Source organism: Uranotaenia lowii, chromosome 2, assembly GCF_029784155.1.
Source record: "Uranotaenia lowii strain MFRU-FL chromosome 2, ASM2978415v1, whole genome shotgun sequence".
NCBI classification, from domain to species: Eukaryota; Metazoa; Arthropoda; class Insecta; order Diptera; family Culicidae; genus Uranotaenia; species Uranotaenia lowii.
The window spans coordinates 41,061,174-41,082,728 of NC_073692.1; the positions used below are offsets into that span (position 1 = coordinate 41,061,174).

General features: G+C 36.6%; 1 protein-coding gene across 1 annotated transcript in view; it reads right to left on the minus strand.

Moving 5' to 3' along the window:
- Positions 1-21,085, minus strand: part of LOC129741306 (ATP-binding cassette sub-family G member 1-like) — a 188,419-nt gene extending 167,334 nt beyond the window's left edge. The window contains 1 exon segment of the mRNA XM_055733029.1: positions 20,239-21,085. The gene's annotated coding sequence lies outside the window, so the exon portion shown is untranslated.
- Positions 21,086-21,555: the final 470 nt, after the last annotated feature.

Consider the following 21,555-nt stretch of genomic DNA (forward strand, 5'->3'; position numbering starts at 1 on the left):
GGATATTGCCCAGATTTTAGGTTGAAAATTTTGAAATCCATTGCCCGGATTTCACAAGGTTTTTAAATAAAAATGCCCGGATTTGCTCGTTTCGGAGATGTCTGGAAAATATTCTTCAACCTTAAATGCTAAGAACTAAACGAGTTATTTAATCTTGTCTTTTATAAACTTTGAAAAAATACTGCTTTTTTTTAGAAAGAAAAAAACAAAAAACATTATATTTGAATGATTTTCTGTGTTGAACCAATGGGTTTATTTGAGGCTATATTTAGGGGTTTCCAGTGTAAGTCAGCAAACATCATAAAAGTGTTAATTAATTTTACAGCTTTATCGATGAATGTCATTTTCCTCAAGTAAAAACATTTCTAGTTTTGAAAATTATAGATAAATGATAGAAGATTGGAAAAAAATGACAGGAGTTGATAATGATCGGAGCGAGATTTTATAAGAAGCGTTTTCACGAGTACGGAACAACTATTTTGAAGTGGTAGAATCGGAGAGGGTTAAGTCTACCACAAAAGTGTTCTCAAAAAAAAAAGAGGGACATTTTGAGGAAAAAGCGGGACGGCGGGACATTTTCTAAAAAAGCGGGACATGTCCCGCTTTTGCGAGACGGATGGTAACCGTACTATATCCTTTTATATTGATTTTTCAAACATCATTTTTGAGGACGGGCTTGTGATACAGCAAAGTTTTCAAGTCTGATATCTCCTGAGCCGATGTCCGCAAGTTCGAGCCCAAGAGAAAATATCGAACACAGTTGTACTGGATAAGTTTTTCAATAAAGATCCGCCAACTGCAACGCTGATAATTTCGCGAATGCCATAAAGATGGTAAAACGACTATAATCGAAACAAAAAAAAAATTTTTGAAGAATCTAAATAAGTGTCACATTACTTTTGAAAGAAAAAAAAAACTTGTTGAAAAAAATAATAGGAGGGATGAAATCACAATGATTTCGAAAGGTTATTTCATGTAATTTTTCATCCAACGCGAAGATGCTATACTCTTTTTCAATTTTTTTCAGCGCTATGATGCAAAAATGTAAAATCACTTGTAATGTAGGATGACATTTTTTTATCTGTGTATATAGGCGGTCCTTCAATTGACACTCTACCCGATCGCTCCCTTCCTTCCCTTGACCGGTTCGTAAAAAGAAAATCACTCATATAGAGGTACAGCGTTGCACACATCAATTGGTGAGTTAATATTGTGGTAAGATGTCGAACACTGGATCGCCGATGTGGTCTAGCGGATAGGCTGGCGCAAGTCTGGTTTTGGTATGCCAGGCGTACTGGGTTCGATTCCCGGTATTGGCAAGAAAACTTTTGGGTTCGAATCCCGTAAGTTGCCGACAGGTAAGATGGGTTTTCTCTTATAACTGACAATATAATAAGAATGTTCAATCAGTTGCCAGGTTTATACACGAGTGCGGAATACCTGTAATAGATTCATAACACAGAAAATGTGATGAATTTTAAACGGTTGCGAAACTGATTGTCTCGTTCTTCAAATAAGACTCACACATACACAAAACACATTCATTACATGACAGTTCACACGAAGCCATGGTGTCGGGTATGTGGTGATTCGCATTGAAGATTAGCCGAACTCATGATCTAAGATATTCTAAAAGAATGCTATTCAGCGCATACGTTGGCGAAACTGCGGTGAATCCGTGCACCCATGGTGGATTATCTACATACATACATACATATGCTATTTTGGTAAGTTTAATAGCATCTATTCATCTGGTTTATTTGTTCGATTAATTCTTTTGCTCCTGCGAAACACCTTCTTAAATGTTTGATGGGTTTTTTTCTAAAGACTTATGAATACAGATCAAATTTATATGGCCGAACAATATTTGTAATTATTTCGCTGAAAAAATCCCTGAACTACTTTCTTCAAGTTCAAAACAGTCTTATTTTAAATGAAAAGCAATGTTTGTTATCGAATGAGAAAAAATGTTTTGTTTTGTTTATTCAAAGTAACTGATGGGTTGGGTTGTTTAAATATTATAAATAGCTTAAGACCAAGGTCTTTTGATGCACTAGGTTCTCCGACTTTCACAGTAAGTAGGCGAGGAGTGAGCGGGGCTCTCAATGAGTTTGTTTATTTTTTGCTCAGCTTTTCGGTGGTTTGTTGGTAAACAAACTTCATGAGTTCCGCATAGTTGCATAGCCTACATAGCCAAAATGGCTGAATCGGGAATTTGATATTCGGTAACACCTCCTGAATATATACACACCTTGCTTAAGACAACGGTTTATTCTTGAATTTGAAACTGGAAAGTAGGCGAAACCGAATACGCACATGGTTCGAATCGTTACGTATGCTTGGCGTCGAAACGCCGAGTCGACTTTGTGAGTCGCGTACGATCACCAAGGCTCTTGGTTTCCTACGGCGAACGAGTTCGGACGTGCCTAGCAATCGCTCCCAAAACAGCAACAACAACCCAAAGCGAACCCCACCCCGAGCCGGTGGTGGTCCGGGACAAGCGGACCGGAAACGAAGGTGAGCCTAGAAAAGCCGTGTGTGGTCAACGAAGCCAACATCCATCCGAAAACCCAACGTGTGTGCAAGCCCAGCTTACGGCACACATGGCGCGTGGTTTTCTGTCTATCGTCAGAACCCGAGATGTACGCCAAACCAGCAGCGTCTACCAGACCATCGACGGCCAGCCTGGTGTGTGTGAACATCACTACGCGTGGCTTGGTTAAATAGTCTGGTTGGCCCATCCAAGTCGAGAGGGATCGCATCATCCAGTTGGTGGTGCGTGGTAGGTATCCCCTCCTTCCCAACAACAAGTCTCGTCCGTGTGAGGCGACTGTCCAGCCGAAGACCGATGTGTGCGTCTAACCAAACGCGCATAGAGTTGGAGTGCCGCCAAAGCCGCGAGCCGTGTTGGCGTAAGGTGCGTGAGAAGTCCGCTGAATACACCAGTGAAAAAAGTATTTATTTTTATCAGGAATCCACCCATCCAAAAACTCCCCAAGCCTAACAAACACCTTGAGACACAGGAACCAAAAAAGGCCTTGAGCACCCAAACCCCATAGTCCCCGTGACTTAGACCAGGGACTGGTCTAAGGACTGGTTGCTGGGTTACTCCTTCTGGGTTGGCTCATTCCTGGGGAAGAAGCAAAGTTTCATGTTTTCATTATGTAGGTACATCTATTTTGACATACACTCAGCCGAAATAAAAACGTTAAATTCACCTGGATTTTCACGTAGGCGCTTACTACGTGAATTTTTGCTCGACTTACGTGAATCACTTAGAAGCTAATACAAATTCACTTGATCCGTACGTGAAATTCACATGGCTGTTTGCTGTCAAAAAGAAGACACATTCGATTTATGTGAAAATCCAGTGATCCACCAAGTACAAATGAAAATGGTGCATTCTATGTGACGTTCACGTAGCTCTGAATAACTAATTCACGAAAAATCTATGTGACGGAATACACTACTCAATATGGCGCGGATCCAAGAGTTGGTGCTATCAGAAAAAGAAATTCTAGGTGATGAACCTGTTTATTCGTGAGTAGTTAAAATTTTATTGTGTATTCGATATTTAAATTTTATGTTTTTTAACAGAATTCGGAATTGGGGCAGATACGACGACCAGGCAATCACTATGGTGGACAACCCAAATGCTATCTTCGATGCGGTATTATGTGTCAGGTATGTGAAGTGAAATGTACAAAGTTTCCATTGAAAATAAAAAATGCATCGTGCCTAAGAAAAAATGAAATGTCCTGCATAATCAACACATTTTTTATTTATAAGATCCGAAAACCCCAACTACGTTGATTTTTCAATTCAATCTACGTGAATCGCATGTAGCAGAAAGCATCCCTTTTCACATTCGACCTACGTTATTTTCACATTCAACTCATATGAAAATTACGTGAATTCTGCTTTCTGCGCCAGCTCTGTTTGCTTCCTGAAATTCACGTAGGTTTCACGTGATTTTCATGGTGGCAAAAATCCATGTACATTTTCACGTAGCGTTCATGTGAAGAATTTTTTCGGTGTAAATTTTCATCAATGATGTAAAATTATGTATGGCTAAGACAAAATTTATGTCTTTTCAAAATTTACGGCTTCAAGCGTTTGTGTCTTTATCATGTAGGTATAATTTTACGTCAAATGTGATGTTTATGTGCATCAGATTTGACATAAATTTACACAAAAAATTCAAAAGTGTGTAGTTATCACCCTTATTCCTGTTTGTTGGAACAACCGCAATTCAATTTGGAGGGTTCGAAAATTAGCTGACCTATCATAAACAAATAACAAAACTATTCAGATCAGTATCAACCTTGACCTATGTAAATCGGAAAAAAATACAAATCAATACTTGTGAGAAATCTGGGCGTGTCTACGATAGCAACTCTCATGCAATCAAGCCAGACACTAACATTTTTTGTATAGGGACAGCAGATTTATTATACGCTGTTCAATACTTACAGTACAAGTGTAACGATTGCGTGTGCAACAACAGGTGTACATGACCAGGTACTTCCCAGTTATATGTTGAAATAAAATTAATTGAGGAATATTTTATGAATTGCATTACCTGATGAAAAATGTGTAGGTATTATGTATAATATAAATGTCATATCATTTTAGCAAATATTGTTTTTCCTGGCTCCTTTCCCAAAATTCTTCTACCAAACTGCACAAACGGAACTTGTTGAATAATTCTGAAGAGCATTCTTAAGAGTCAGTTCAGCGCCGTGAAGACGTTAATTGACACCGGGTGGTACGGACAGGTGCTGTTCAGCGCCCGAATTGCAAATATTTACCTTTTCGTCTCTCTTTGTGCCGTTTTGTTCTGCCGAAATTCCAAAAAGTCTTTCGGCTGCAAAATAAAATATGTTCACTAGAAGTGTTGAAATTGATCAATTAGTTAAACAGAGGTGTGTTCCGTCGTCTGGGAAGAGTTTTTTTTTGGTTAGAAAACATATCAGGTACATCACGTGAAGCTGCTGTATGACAAGTCTCAGCCATTGAACCCGGATCATTGATGGCTCGTGCACAACGGATGTTTGTTCTAATGCGCCGGGTAAAAAAACACTTTTCTTGTTAGAGAAGCGGTAAATCAAAAGTCTTCCAACGATCTGGTTTATAAAAAAATAGATAATTTGTTCAATATTTTCAAAATTGAATTTCACTTTAAAGGAATTTGATTAAAGAATTTAAAAAAAACTAAAATAACTATTTATTTTGATGAAATTTATACTCACAAACATCCATCGTCAATTTCTTCGGTAATCTTCTTCAAAATTTTCAACTGTTTTTAAAAGGAAATGCAAATCAATTTTTACAACTTTTCAAAGACACTCTTCCAAACCCTACTGAACTTTCCAACCGATTAAAACCACTTACAGTTTCACGTGATCGCTGAGCTGTCAAGAATGTTTCCACTGACCTTATCGCATTGGACTCTGGTACGTGACGGTAGAAATTGATAATCAACTTCTAAGACCGGTTTCCATGCAATGCGACCATTCTATCAGCTGTTACTTCTGACTGAATATTCTAGCTTTGATTAACATTTTCATGTGACAGTTTTGGTTCCCGAATAATTTCTTCACACTGACAACGAATTCACCTCTACCCAAAAGCCGGTGGGGATTGATAACACCTCCGAATCCCGAACGAAACCTTGACTCCATTCCGGAAAAACACCCGCTACAGACACGAGGCAGCTGACGGGTTTGTTTTGACTTTCTTCGACTGGAACTGATAGTTTAGAGCGGCACCTACATATGTACATTAGGGTGGTAATTTTAATTTTTATGCCAAATGACTTAAAATGCATAAATCGTCAAAATCTGGTGTGTTATTTCCAAAAAAATAATTCAAAAGTCGACTTTAAATTTTTAAATTTTCATCAAAGGGGAGAGCAAAGAAAATCGGGAAAATCGAAATTTTAGTTTTGATGTCAAATGACTAAGAAATGCATGAAACGTCGAGATCTGGTGATACTTCGGAAACAAATTATCGCCCAAAAATCGAGTTTCTCGGACTTAGGCCCTATAACAGGAAACCGACAGTTTTTTGGAAAACCGACCAAATCCCAAAAAGTCGATCTATGACAAAAACTTTTTTTTTAAAATAACACTTGATCTCGGTTTTTCATGAATTTCTTAGTCTTTTGGTATCGAAATTAAAATTTCGATTTTCCAAATTTCTTTGGTTTCCCCCTTTGATGATTTTTGAGGATCAAAAAAATTTGACCGCTTTGAGCCACCCCTTATTCAAGTCTGAATGAGCTGAAATTTTGCACTGGTCTGTTTTTTGGGCAAATTTAAAAATGCATTTGGTTGATTTTTTAAATTCGACATAACTGACCCATTTGGCTGCCACCCTAATGAACGTATTTACTGTACAGAACACGTTCCGAACCCATACTAGAGCAATACTATCGGTAAATATTTGCGTAACCTACAGTCGTTCATGCTATCAGAGACGGATTTCAATCTACCAGTCAACTATTGCCGGAACTGAACGGAGATTTTCATCATTAATACTATCAGCAGAACGCATTGAAGAAGTGTGATTGTAATCGATCTCTCGCTAGGAGTCAAGTACGGTTAATACTACCTACATTTGTGAATGCGGAAATTGCGTTGAAATAGCTAGAAACTTCCATAACTTTTGTTTGCATTTAGAAAGGGAAACTATGTTAGAAAACAACTGTTAGAATATGCCAGCCAAGAAAGGGCGTTCAACTACAAGAAAAACAAAAAAAAACAACGGTTCAAACAAGTATACGGACAATAATATGCAAGAGAGCAATGAATAATAAAACTAAAAAAAGGATTTTTTTTTCAATTAACACCTTACTACGGTGTCTTTTTAGAACAATTTCAAGCAAACAGATTGGTTTCTCTGCAAATTTTCCACTTTCTAGAGGAGACTCTGTTATAAAACTGTTATAAACGCAACTTTTTTTCACAGATTTCCGAACAAAATACACGAGCAAAATTTTCGAGTTTTCGCTAATTTTTTCTTAAGAACTTCAAATTTTACATTATTTAGCTCAAATGTGTTGAGATTCCTCCAAAAATGAATTCTAACTTCAATAAATGATTTTCAACAAACAAAATTTTATTCAAAATGGTTGAATTTCGAAGAAAACTTAACAATTATCAACAATTATCTAGAGTTAGCCTTGAGATTAACTGGAAGAAATGTAGCAAATTAACAAAAACGTTTCACAGTGGTCCAGGACGGAATTTTAACGTGAAAAAAAAATAATTTGGAAGAAACTATGAGCAAGAGAGTAAAAGAGTAAGAGATTAAGAGAGTAAGAGAGTAAGAGAGTAAGAGAGTAAGAGAGTAAGAGAGTAAGAGAGTAAGAGAGTAAGAGAGTAAGAGAGTAAGAGAGTAAGAGAGTAAGAGAGTAAGAGAGTAAAAGAGTAAGAGAGTAAGAGAGTAAGAGTTTAAGATAGAGTAAGAGAGTAAGAGAGTAAGAGAGTAAGAGAATAGGAGAGTAAGAGAGTAAGAGAGTAAGAGAGTGTGAGAGTAAGAAAGTAAAAGAGTAAAAGTGTAAGAGAGAAAGAGAGTGTGAGAGTAAGAGAGTAAGAGAGTAAGAGAGTAAGAGTTTAAGATAGAGTAAGAGAGTAAGAGAGTAAGAGAGTAAGAGAGTAAGAGAGTAAGAGAATAGGAGAGTAAGAGAGTAAGAGAGTAGGAGAGTAAGAGAGTAAGAGAGTAAGAGAGTAAGAGAGAAAGAGAGTAAGAGAGTAAAAGTGTAAGAGAGTAAGAAAGCAAGAGAGTAAGAGAGTAAAAGAGTAAAAGTGTAAGAGAGAAAGAGAGTGTGAGAGTAAGAGAGTAAGAGAGTAAGAGAGTAAGAGAGTAAGAGAGTAAGAGAGTAAAAGAGTAAGAGAGTAAGAGAGTAAGAGAGTAAGAGAGGAAGAGAGTAACAGAGTAAGGGATTAGAAGAGTAAGAGATCAAGAGAGTAAGAGAGTAAGAGAGTAAGAGAGTAAGAGAGTAAGAGAGTAAGAGAGTAAGAGAGTAAGAAAGTAAGAGAGTAAGAGAGTAAGAGAGTAAGATAATAGGAGAGTAAGAGAGTAAGAGAATAAAGAGAGTAAGAGAGTAAAAGAGTAAGAGAGTAAGAGAGTAAGAGAGTAAGATAGTGAGAGAGTAAGAGAGTAAGAGAGTAAGAGAGTATAAGAGTAAGAGAGTAAGAGAGTAAGAGAGAAAGAGAGTAAGAGAGTAAGAGAGTAAAAGAGTAAGAGATCAAGAGAGTAAGAGAGTAAGAGAGTAAGAGAGTAAGAGAGTAAGAGAGTCAGAGAGTAAGAGAGTCAGAGAGTAAGAGAGCAAGAGAGTAAGAGAGTAAGAGAGTAAGAGAGTAAGAGAGTAAGAGAGTAAGAGAATAAGAGAGTAAGAGAGTAAGAGAATAAGAGAGTAAGATGGTAAGAGAATAAGAGATTAAGATAGTAAGAGGGTAAGAGAGTAGAAGACTAAGATAGTAAGAGAATAAGAGAGTAAGAGAGTAAGAGAGTAAAAGAGTAAGAGAGTAAGAGAGTAAGAGAGTAAGAGAGTAAGAGAGTAAGAGAGTAAGAGAGTAGAAGAGTAAGAAAGTAAGAGAGTAAGAGAGTAGAAGAGTAAGAGAGTAAGAGAGTAAGAGAATAAGAGAGTAAGAGAGTAAGAGAATAAGAGAGTAAGAGGGTAAGAGAATAAGAGATTAAGAGAGTAAGAGGGTAAGAGAGTAGAAGACTAAGATAGTAAGAGAATAAGAGAGTAAGAGAGTAAGAGAGTAAGAGAGTAAGAGAGTAAGAGAGTAGAAGAGTAAGAAAATAAGAGAGTAAGAGAGTAAGAGTGTAAGAGAGTAAGAGTTTAAGATAGAGTAAGAGTAAGAGTAAGAAAGTTAGAGAGTAAGAGAGTAAAAGAGTAAGAGAGCAAAAAGGTAAGAGAGTAAGAGAGTAAGAGAGAAAGAGAGTAACAGAGTAAGAGAGTAAGAGAGTAAGAGAGTAAGAGAGTAAGAGAGTAAGAGAGTAAGAGAGTAAGAGAGTAAGAGAGTAAGAGAGTAAAAGAGTAAGAGAGTAATAGATTAAGAGAGTAAGAGAGTAAGAGAGTAAAAGAGTAAGAGAGTAAGAGAGTAAGAGAGTAAGAGAGTAAGAGAGTAAGAGTTTAAGATAGAGAAAGAGAGTAAGAGAGTAAGAGAGTAAGAGAGTAAGAGAGTAAAAGACTAAGAGCGTAAGATAGTGAGAGAGTAAGAGAGTAGGAGGTTAAGAGAGTAAGAGAGTAATAGAGTAAGAGAGTAAGAGAGTAAGAGAGTAAGAGAGTAAGAGAGAAAGAGAGTAAGAGAGTAAGAGAGTAAGAGAGTAAGAGAGTAAGAGAGTAAGACAGTAAGAGAGTAAGAGAGTAAGAGAGTAAGGTAGTAAGAGAGTAAGAGAGTAAAAGAGTAAGAGAGTAAGAGAGTAAGAGAGTAAGAGAGTAAGAGAGCAAGAGAGTAAGAGAGTAAGAGAGTAAGAGAGTAAGAGAGTAAGAGAGTAAGAGAGTAAGAGAGTAAGAGAGTAAGAGAGTAAGAGAGTAAGAGAGTAAGAGAGTAAGAGAGAAAGAGAGTAAGAGAGTAAGAGAATAAGAGAGTAAGAGAGTAAAAGAGTAAGAGATTAAGAGAGTAAGAGAGAAAGAGAGTAACAGAGTAAGGGATTAGAAGAGTAAGAGATCAAGAGATCAAGAGAGTAAGAGAGTAAGAGAGTAAGAGAGTAGGAGAGTAAGAGAGTAAGAGAGTAAGAGAGTAAGAGAGTAAGAGAGTAAGAGAGTAAGAGAGTAAGAGAGTAAGAGAGTAAGAGAGGAAGAGAGGAAGAGAGAAGTGGAGTAAGAAATTAGAAGAGTAAGAGATCAAGAGAGTAAGAGAGTAAGAGAGTAAGATAGTAAGATAGTAAGAGAGTAAAAGAGTAAGAGAGTAAGAGAGTAAGAGAATAAGAGAGTAAGAGAGTAAAAGAGTAAGAGAGTAAGAAAGTAAGAGTGTAAGAGAGTAAGAGAGTAAGAGAGAAAGAGAGTAAGAGAGTAAGAGAGTAAGAGAGTAAGAGAGTAAGACAGTAAGAGAGTAAGAGAGTAAGATAGTAAGAGAGTAAGAGAGTAAAAGAGTAAGAGAGTAAGAGAGTAAGAGAGTAAGAGAGTAAGAGAGTAAGAGAGTAAGAGAGTAAGAGAGTAAGAGAGTAAGAGAGTAAGAGAGTAAGAGAGTAAGAGAGTAAGAGAGTAAGAGAGTAAGAGAGTAAGACAGTAAGAGAGTAAGAGAGTAAGGTAGTAAGAGAGTAAGAGAGTTAAAGAGTAAGAGAGTAAGAGAGTAAGAGAGTAAGAGGGTAAGAGAGTAAGAGAGTAAGAGAGTAAGAGAGTAAGAGAGTAAGAGAGTAAGAGAGTAAGAGAGTAAGAGAGTAAGAGAGTAAGAGAGTAAGAGAGTAAGAGAGTAAGAGAGTAAGAGAGTAAGAGAGTAAGAGAGTAAGAGAGTAAGAGAGTAACAGAGTAAGAGAGTAGGAGAGTAAGAGAGTAAGATAGTAAGAGAGTAAGAGAGTAAGAGAGTAAAAGAGTAAGAGAGTAATAGATTAAGAGAGTAAGAGAGTAAGAGAGTAAAAGAGTAAGAGAGTAAGAGAGTAAGAGAGTAAGAGAGTAAGAGAGTAAGAGAGTAAGAGAGTAAGAGAGTAAGAGAGTAAGAGAGTAAGAGAGTAAGAGAGTAAGAGAGTAAAAGACTAAGAGCGTAAGATAGTGAGAGAGTAAGAGAGTAGGAGGTTAAGAGAGTAAGAGAGTAATAGAGTAAGAGAGTAAGAGAGGAAGAGAGTAAGAGAATAAAAGAGTGAAAGAATAAGAGAGTAAGAGAGTGAGAGAGTAAGAGAGTAAGAGTAAAAGAATAAGAGAGTAAGAGAGTAAGAGGGTAAGAGAGTTAGGTAGTAAGAGAGTAAGAGAGTAAGAGAGTAAGAGAGAAAGAGAGTAATAGTGTTGGAGGTTAAGAAAGTAAGAGAGTAGGAGCGTAAGAGAGTAAGAGAGTAGGAGAGTAAAAAAGTTAGAGAGTAAGGTGAAAAGATTAAAAAAAAAATCATTAGAGTCGAAAATGCAATCCTGCAATCGAATTATTTTTTACGTAAAAGTTTAAAAAAAATGTTATTTTGTCAAATAAATTAATTCAGGCTATTGTTTGGAATCAGACCGCATATTTAAATGTCCCTCACAGCAGGCACCAAAACCCGGAATCCCCGATACCTGGACCGGGTCGAAAGTTCAGTTCGATCGCCCAAATGGAATCAAATAATTTAAATTGACCAATTTATCGACAGCCGCCTCGATCGATCGATGGGCTGAGTACTCGTCAGCTCAGAAAATTGACGCTACCCCGTTTTTCTGATCTTATCGTTGACCTGGCACGTACCGTTGTGGTTTAATGGGTGGCGTCGTCATATGCAAAAATGAAACAAACTGCGACAAACTGCGCGAGAACGTGCCAGTTCCTTTTTTTTCGTCTGGAAAAGTGCAACAATGTTGAACTGGTGATTAGCTAGAATCTCATGACGCACGTACTGTACAGGAATTTGTAAAATCGAGATAAATTTTAATTTCAAATATTTTTGTTCTAGATTTTATTATTCAGTCAGTATATTTCAATTCTGGTAATGTTGTTTGAGAATTTCTACAGAATTTTGAAAAAAAAAATTGCTGCAAAATATTTGAAACAAAAACACCACCATTTATGAATCGAAAAAGTTACCACCCAAGAGTCGCCTTTTTTCCGGGTCGCCATATGCGGTATCGATTGATTTCTTCAGTTTTTAAAACTGGTCGTTCGTGTGAATACGACCGGCTGATGCTAGAACGCATGTAGTCATTTCCACAAACCGAATTTAAATACCGGGTACCGGGTATTGATTTTAGCTTTTGCTTGTCTTTCCGTTTTTTTCCTCACTTGTTTGCTTACTTGCTTCTAAACCTCTTCAAGTCGCGCGGGAGTTCTTCGGCGTGTCTACTTATTTAGCTGCAAATACACCTACTAGAAGCTCGTTTTGGAACGTGTTTATTCTAATTGCAGAACATTTATGAATGAACGGTATGGCACACCACATAGTTGAGCTAGTTACTTAATACAGGCAATCGTAATGTAAAATGCAGACAGTTATCTAAGTGGTCGGAAAGGTGAAATTTAGATTAAACACGTTCTAATCCATTTTTTTTTTCTTGCAACTTTGTGACTTAACCTGGAGTGAGTGTTTTTGAGATTTTTTTTGTTTTGTTTTTTTTTACATTTATTAAGAAAAAAATACAATGTCAGTTTTCGAAAACAGAAGTTTCCAATTGAAATCTGAACAAACAATGACAATGACAAATCACGCAACAAGACACTCAAATTTATCATTCGGAACTGATCTGTGAGGGTGGATTTATTGACACATCAGAATCTTCGAAGGTGCATTGATTTGTTTCAAAGTTTCAAAAATCCCTCCTATGTAAGAGGAATTTGCATTGAATAGACCATTAACGTTAACTCCAATCCACTTTGGGCTGTAACCTTCCTACTTCAAAGGGATCCCAGTTGCAGAATACGTGATCTCTGTCTAAGCTCGTCATCTTTAGTAATAATTTCTGGATGTGACAGTTGATGAGTAAACTGCTACAGGGAATCCGCGGATGGTGGATCGAATAAATATAAGCTTTCTGTATTTGATGCTGCATGTTGCGCAATCGACAATGTATTATCTTGATGTATGCATCGTTGAAAGAGAACGTTTTCCCAACAAGTTGTCATTTCATTATTTCATTCTTTAATGATGTTACATCACAAAAAAACTATCAAATCAAGGTTTTTATTATCTTTTTACTAAAACCTCTCGATGGTCTAGTTTTCGACAGTAAATTTTAGTTAAAGACACATGAACTTTTAGTTTTTGACAAGAACATTTCCACCTCCTTTGTTTGCAAAGGAATATGAATATTTGCATATTGGGATTGCTTGTCTACTTCACGGCGATTTTACATCATGGAAACAGCATAAACATACACGGAAATTTGGGTGTCGAAAAATTTTTACACTACAACTGGGCTTTGGAAAGGTCAGTTGTGCTAGCGGTTGCTCATTATCGCTTACAAGCTTCTTGCTCAGCAAACATTTTTGTAGCTTCATTCTAATGCTCTTTTGATATACATTCCAAAAACATTATAAAATGATCGTATGAAGGTTGAAAAAAGCATTTAACCTACCAAAGTGGAGGCAATATGCATAAATACATAATTACAGGCAATATACAAAAATATACATAAATTTTATCTATATATATAAAAATCAATTATCTGTATGTTTGTTTGTTTGTTTGTTTGTTTGTTTGTCCTCTATAGACTCAGCCGTCTTAAGGGCTAGAGATCTGAAATTTGGCATGGATGCTCATTAGGACCAGGAATGATGAAAAATGTTTTTAGATTTTTGGACGACCCCTTCTGAAGGGGGTCGTCCATACAAGACAAATATTGTTTCCACGTTATTGACGTTATTTTCCGTCGGATTGTGATGAAAATTTGCACATGAGTGTTTTGAGAGACGAGCAATCGATTACAGTTATCAAATTCAGAATCAGGGGTCGGCAAAAGGGGTCGTCCATATTCAATGATTTATGTTTTTGCTATATTGGCGTTATTTTACATTGGATTGTGATGAAAATTTGCACATGAGTGTTTTGAGAGACGAGCAATCGATTACAGTTATCAAATTTAGGGCCAGGGGTCGGCCAAAGGGGTCGTCCATATCCACTGATTTATGTTTTTGCGATATTGGCGTTATTATACATCGGATTGTGATGAAGATTTGCACATGAGTGTTTTGAGAGACGAACAATCGATTACAGTTATCAAATTAAGGGTCAGGGGTCGGCCAAAGGGGTCGTCCATATTCACTGATCAATGTTTTTGCGATATTGGTGTTATTATACACCGGATTGTGATGAAAATTTGCACATGAGTGTTTTGAAAGACGAGCAATCGATTTCAAGTTTCGAATTGCGGATCAGAAGTCGGCTGAAGGAGTCGTCCATACCCAACTTTAATGTTTTTGCGATTTTGACGTTATTCTACATTAGATTGAGATGAAAATTTCCGCATAGGAGTTTTGAGGGACGCTCTTCTGCTTTCAGGTTTCAAATCTTGACTCAGGGGTCGACAAAAGGGGTTATTATCTGTTCACTGTTTTTACGAAATTCTCTTGATTGAGCATAGAATTGTAATGAAAATTGACACATGGGAGTTTAACAGAAAAGATAATTGATTTCAGGTGTCAAGTTTTGAATCGTGGTAAAAAAAGGCCGTCCATGTTAGTTGCACACACAAACAAATAGTACATGTTTCTACCATTATGTCTAGATTTTGCAACCGATCGAGAAGAAAACACTCTCACATAAATTCTAATAAAAAGCCAATCAACAGTTTAATTTGAATTTCAAGTAATAGTAATAGTAGCGACTTTAAACACTGTTGAATTTTTTCCCCAAAATTGTCGAAAGAATGTTTCGAATTTTCTAAACTCATTTTGACGTACCAATGATTTAAAGCGAAACGAAGTTCGTACGGGATCAGCTAGTGTCTTTATAAAGCGACGAAAACTACACCAATTGGACGTTATCCGACACCTTATTCGCACCTATCGGAAGAATGCAAGAGAGCGCAAGATTTAACTCTCATAGCATTCAAATCGTTGCCAGCGACAATACTTTCCACTTCTCTCATTGGTCAATATTTCTCAATTCTCATCTGATTTTAAGCCATCCAGATGCACAGAGAGAACAAAACGATAATTTTCTCACTTCAACACGTTCGTCGCCATGGTACCCATATTCGGGTGACGGGTGTATTTCCTGGGAGGCCCCGTCACATCAAAAACGTGTGACGCTCTCTTGCGTATGTAAGCCGCTCAGTTCAGCTTGCAAGTTGCAAAGCCGGGAGCCTTCTTCTTTATTTTGTCGCTTTCTTTAGGCCTGGCTAGTAAAACAATCAAAATGAGCGTGGCGGCGAACGAGTTAAGGCCACGTGGGAAAAAAATCATCTCAAAATTTACAAACATGGCGGACTTTCTATAATATCCGATTTAAACTGACTTCAGACGACATTTTATACGATCTTTTCACTATGCAGTTGTAATTGCGATTCGCAACACCATTGTAAACGACTTAAGCTGTCATTTCTCATACGATTTCATGTTGGCTGGGTTGCTTTGTTTTGGATTCAAAGTTGTATAACCAATATTGAGGAAGGGAAGAAGTAGGCTATGATTTTTTGATACCACACGCGTTTTTTTTTTCGCTACATTCGCGAAAATTTTAATGTAAAGTCTGCTTCATTTAATATTGGAACAAATTCTTTTGCTCATTGTGGCGCTCCTAGTGGACGGATTTGGAAACTTTTTTCACCCACGTGTCGGAAAATTCATTACCTTTCACCATGTATTTATGTCATTACACCAAACGATAGCATTTTGTAAACAACCGCCATGGAAGCCGAACCGAGAGATAAAATTGTGCACAGTTTTCTTACGAGTACGGGTACGAAAATTTCTTCGAAACAGCAATGAATAATTTTTTTAATTTTTTTTTTATGAAAGAGTAAAGAAAATGCTACATTTGTATGAAAAACAAATTATGAATTCGTTTATAAATGACTGAACTACACGCAATTGTTTGTGTTCCAATATTAAATGAAGCAGACTTTACATCCGTCGAACTTGGTCAGCACTTGGTCGTACAGCTTTCGAGCACGGATTCTGGCCACATTGTTCTGCTTCAGCGTCCGATTTGGCTGTTTGCTGGCTCGGAATGACCTTATTCCTTCCCGGAGACGAATTCGTCGCACCGTACTATTAGCGGCCTGGAACTTATTGGTCAAATCGCGGTCTGAAAGATTGGGATTCCTCTTGACGGCCTTGATGACTTTCCCACGCAGTTTCCGGTCGACAGTTCCACTCCGACGCTTCGAATGCGGCTTCCGAGCCGTCGTCAATGTTTCCTTGTACTGCTTGATAACACGCCATACGGTATTTCTGGGCATTTTAAGCTGTTTAGCTAGCTTCGATGCCGACAACAATGGATTTTCAAGAAAACTGTGCACAATTTGATCTCTCCGTTCGGTTTCCATGGCGGTTGTTTACAAAATGCTATCGTTTGGTGTAATGACATAAATACATGGTGAAAGGTAATGAATTTCCCGACACGTGGGTGAAAAAAGTTTCCAAATCCGTCCACTAGGAGCGCCACAATGAGCAAAAGAATTTGTTCCAATATTAAATGAAGCAGACTTTAAGTGATTGAAAGATTCGAATTGAGATAATTATACTATCAGAAAACTCAACAGTTCTAAATGGAAGTGCTTTTTGCCGCGAACTAGCAACAGTTATTCACCGGAAAGAGAGAAACTGGTACCTGTGATGGCATCCGATAATCTGATTTTTCAGAAGTAACTGAACGCATTTTAGAAATTGTAGTTTAAATTATTATAAGTCTGTTAATTTTAGATCCCATTCGTTTTGGCAACATTCGATTTTGACTACATCCTATTTTTTTAAACGACATTACCTCATAGTTTTCGCTATAACAGGATAATTTTTTTTTATCTTTATTTAAGAGGTTTTCAGTCACAGGCTGGTTCACCTCTGAAGGATAATTTTAATAAATACCATTTCACGTTTTTACGTTCATAAATGTTGAGAGAATACAATTACAAAAACAACAATTTTTAAAAAATAAAAAGTCTTCAAAATGACAAAAATAATGAAAATTTCAAAAAATTTAAAAAAAAAAGCTAAAAATGATAAAAAAAACATCTCAAGAATTATGGATACTGACAAAAATAGCAAATATGACATAACATAACAAACATAAGAAACGAAATAAGATAGGGCTTAATGCATCAAAAAAATAAAAAATGACTAAACATGGAACAAAATTTACTTAAAACTAGGTTTATGGTGATAAAAAAGGTAAAATAAGGTAAATAAAGGAGAGACAAAACCGTTTGATTTTGGAAAAATTCGATTTTGGCAACATAAAATGTTCGGGTGTGTTACCAAATTTCAACGAAATTTGTACTTAGGGAGGAAAGTTTTTCTTTGGATGGTTTTTAAACTTGAAATTTCTTATCAGAAAAGGTTGTTTATGATATTAAATGCAGAGAATAGTTGAGGGATGTGTTTGAATCAATTTTTCTGGGTTGTTTTAATCGTGCAAAAGCGGCTGGAAATCAAGCAATCTTGAACAACTGAATGCTGAGCACCAATTACGTGCAATTGCAGAGCGCGAAAAGTACGATCCCGTATTTTCAGACTTTGATTTCTGTACCTATCAACGAAATTGGTGAGCTCGTTCAATACTTAAAGTACAAATAGATTGCATTATCATGCTCGTATTTTTGATTTTTTTGTATTGTAAGGCTTTCTAAGTTGATTGCAGATTTTTTTCAAATTTTACTTTTTGCGCATCTTTCATGCAGAAAAAATGTGGGGGTTCACATCAAGAGTAAATTTTAAAAAAATCTTTCGAGTCTAAGACAGACCTCGAAAGGTTTTTATGTTAGACTAATGGTTTTCGTTTATCTTTTTTTTCAAGAGCGAGTAAAGGCGCTTAATTCTTGGTAAATAACCAGAGATCCAAAACAGTTTTGAGAAAAAAGTAAAAAAAAATTAATTTAAGTATATTTTTAAGTTCTTCAAAACGCTTCTATTATCGGGTTTAAATCAACTGAAAACGGATATTTTTTTACTTTGGTTTACCATTTTCACAGGTCGGGGCTGATTAAGTGGAAACAATCTCATTCTTTACTTTTTTTAACAAGACAGTTTTAAAACACTCCAGGGGAATTTTTCCTACCTCATCAAAAAGATACTCTTTGCTTCTTCGGAAGTTTTACACAAAAATCTGAAATTTTGGATGTTTCGAAATTAAAATATTTTTTAATTTGGTTTACAGATTGTAAACATTTCGAAACATTTCTTCTATTTCTTCAGCAAAGTTGTAATAGAGATAATAAATATTAAAATAAGAATACACCTATTGAAAAAAAAACTGCATCAAGGGTCTCAAAATTACAAAAAAGTTCAAAAATCTAAAAAATTTCTCTGGTTTTTTAACATTTTATAATGTTAGAACCAATAGATTATGTCATGTGACTATGTTTGTTCAACAGATTGGTTTATTTTAAGACTTTGAATGAAATTTTTGTAGGTTTATTTATTCTAGAAGGGTTGTTCTCTAACTTAATCTACATATGTATTTACTGAAAAGACAAAATACTGTACAGCTTACGATATAAAATTTCACAAAAAAAATATTTCCACTTTGGAGAAAAAAATTAATTTCTCGGCACACAGTTTGAGGATTGATAATCCGAATTAGGATCTCTATTATAAATGTCAAATTAAAAATGAAAACAAAAAATTTAAGCGTCTCTTAGACAACAAATTATAAATTGGGAATTTTTACTTTGTCTTTTCAAAAAGGCAATATTCTCAATGAGAATGGAAAATTACTAACCAAAAGAAGAAATGGAGGAATAAATCAGACAACGAAAATTATGATGATTACATGTGAAAAAAAATAGCTTTTTTCTATTTGAGAGACATCGACTTCCGACCAGTCGACCAGGGCTGGCGAATTTTTTTTTTTTTTTTTTGCATGTTTTCATCATTATTTTCATCTGTTCTGTTCATTTCAATATCTTGTTTTCGCTTACTGAAAGATTAGGCCAATGCACCTTCAAGGTTTGCAGTTCAAAATTGATTTCATAAGGAACCAAATAGTTCACTAACAGTTAATCGAAAAGCACATCAATTTTTGTATGACAAAAAGAATCAAAATTTCCTCTTTTGAACTTCAGAAGTCCGTTCCGAAATGAAAGTTTGATCAAAGGAAGAAATTGTTTCCAGTTTTCTCGGTAGCGATAAACTCAGCCCAGATTGAACTTGAAATGTTCTTGTTCAAGTCATAATATGACTCTTAGTTATTTATGATGAGTATCGCCTCGTAATTTCCCACATATTTGAGGAAGAACAATGTATTTCTACTTAACAGCTCGCTCCAAGATTCGTCTTCGTAAAAAAGAATAAAAAATATCAAACACAATCATAAATTCGAAGAACACGGACGCCAAAATGATGCAAAAATTCTCACCACACCTAACTAAGTCTACGAAAACCGGACCATACGTGTTTCTAAATTGAGAAGGTACATCGAAAAGACCGGCTAAAACGAAAGAACCGGCAAAAAATCCTATCAAAGCCACGCACCGGTTTGAACGGAAGAAACATGGGAAATCTGTTTCAACCGAAAAAAACTGGAATGGTTTCAAAACGGTTATCGTTTTATCAAATTTGGTAAATTTGAAACAAATGTCTCAATTTTTAAAACTCAATGGTGCTTGAAATATAAAACAACAAAATTTAGAATTTTTAATTTGTTACTTTAATGTCAAAACTTAAGATTAAAGAAAATAGTTGGATTTCATGAATCTCTTTTTATAAAACTGTTGTGTGAATATCAAATAAACCCAACAACGACCTAGCGTTAGACAGGAATGCTCGTAAATTATTTCTACTCTATATCAGAGACCGACAATAAACACAAACACAACACAGTACATATCGTGCAACACAAATCCTGGAGTGCTGACACAGAAATTTTTGTGTGCGACACTTTGGTTTGGCACAGCACTTCAATTGTGTTGTGCTGCATCAAATCAACACGACACAGTTCCCAGTTGTGTTGTGTCGAGGATAACACAGTTGTGCAACACAGTGTTGTTACGAGCAAGCCTATTTTTTCACCCGTCGCACTTGACTGGACAGCATTTCTCCGTATTTTCAATGGCGAAGCTCTTCACTCACATTGTGTTGAGCAAAAGCAAAAGAAAAAAAAATTATCCAGTACGGCTGCTAGCAAGTAGGCGACGAATTGAAAAAAAAAGCTAGCTGGTAGGAGCAACAATGATAATCGTATCGGGACCGGCACACGAAAACACTGTGTCGTCAACTGTGTCGCATACTGTGCTGTGTTGCGGCCGACACGCAACAAAAGTAGATCAACACAGACACAGCACAGTTTCTTTTCGGATGTGCCGTGCCATCAAATTGTGTTGCACTTACTGTGTTCGTGCTGTTTTCGGTCCCTGCTCTATATATCGAACTTCCAGCTACTTGTAGCTGCCATTCCTGAATGTTTTTTTTTTGCATTATGCATTGTACATTTATCAGCCAATTGTTTACAAACCTTCACCACGTAGCGACATCCACTGCACTTTTGCTGCTGCACTTGGGTGAATATCTGATCAACATCTGTAGGGAACTGTTATCATCGTTTCTTCACGTAGTTGTTCTGTTCCCTTTACTTGTCGTAAGTATGTAGATGCACTCAGAAAATAAACGGAAAAACAACGACACAATTCAATTACACTCAGCTTTGTTTTCTTTCCAACAATCACTGACTGAGTTGAAATGTTTACTTTCTCATTTGCCGCTCTCGCAAGCTAACTACTGACACATTTGTGGCGTTGTTGTTGGTATTTGAATGAAAAATCTCGATAGAATGCTCTTCAACATCTCTGTCACGCTTCGATGACTAAGTGTAGATAAAAAATAATCGTTGCATTCGTAAACAACAACCTACACACCATCTATTTGCTCGTTCCGATATATGCGCCACACACGAAAAAAAAACCCCTAATAGTATCACTAACCCAATAAAATTCACCGAACTTTAATCACCTCACACATGGCCGACGGTTAGAGATTCCTAACTCGAAAAAAGTTCAACCGTTTTGAGGAAGTTGCGGAACCAAACTAAAATAAGCCGAGAACCGAAACCGAAACGTCAAAGCCGGAAAAGAGTATCGCGTGTTCAAGCGTCCACGGTCAAAACATTACTGAATCGGTGCCCCAAGAGCGGCTGTTGGTTTCGTTCTCTGGCTTGCTTGATGAACGTTGTTAGTTGTTAGAAAGAGCCGCGCGAAATAACAACAAAACAAAATATCAATTCGAGAAAAACCAACGCCGACTACGACGTCTGCTTTTGCTTTGTGGGCTTTGGGGAAACGCCACAAATGAACTTCCGTCCGTCTAGTGTGCGCGACGCTAACATACTAGAGAGACGCCGCCCCCTGAACAAGTGTTTTTGTGTTCAAACGACGAGAAATGAACCTGACATGCGATGTGGTGATCGATGCGATCATCGCGCGTTGAGAATTATTCGAAGAAAAAACAAACGATCAGACGTCTGGCTGGAAGTAAAATAAAAACAAGCAGCAAAACAGCTGATACAGAGTAAAAGATGCGTCCAAGTTTAAGTTGTAAGAGTAAAAAAAACTACACCCGATGTGGTTTACTATGCTAATAAAAGTGAAAAACAACGTTCGCCCGGATGGAAAACATGCCTATTGTGAGAAAGGCACGTACAATTTGTGGTTCTCGAAAATGTATCATATCCGATGATGCAACTGAAAATTGTTTGTTCTTGGTTGTCATGAACAATCACATAGTTTTGCCACTACCCACGGCCTAGAGGATAGCGTTCAAGTCTTCTCATCCAACG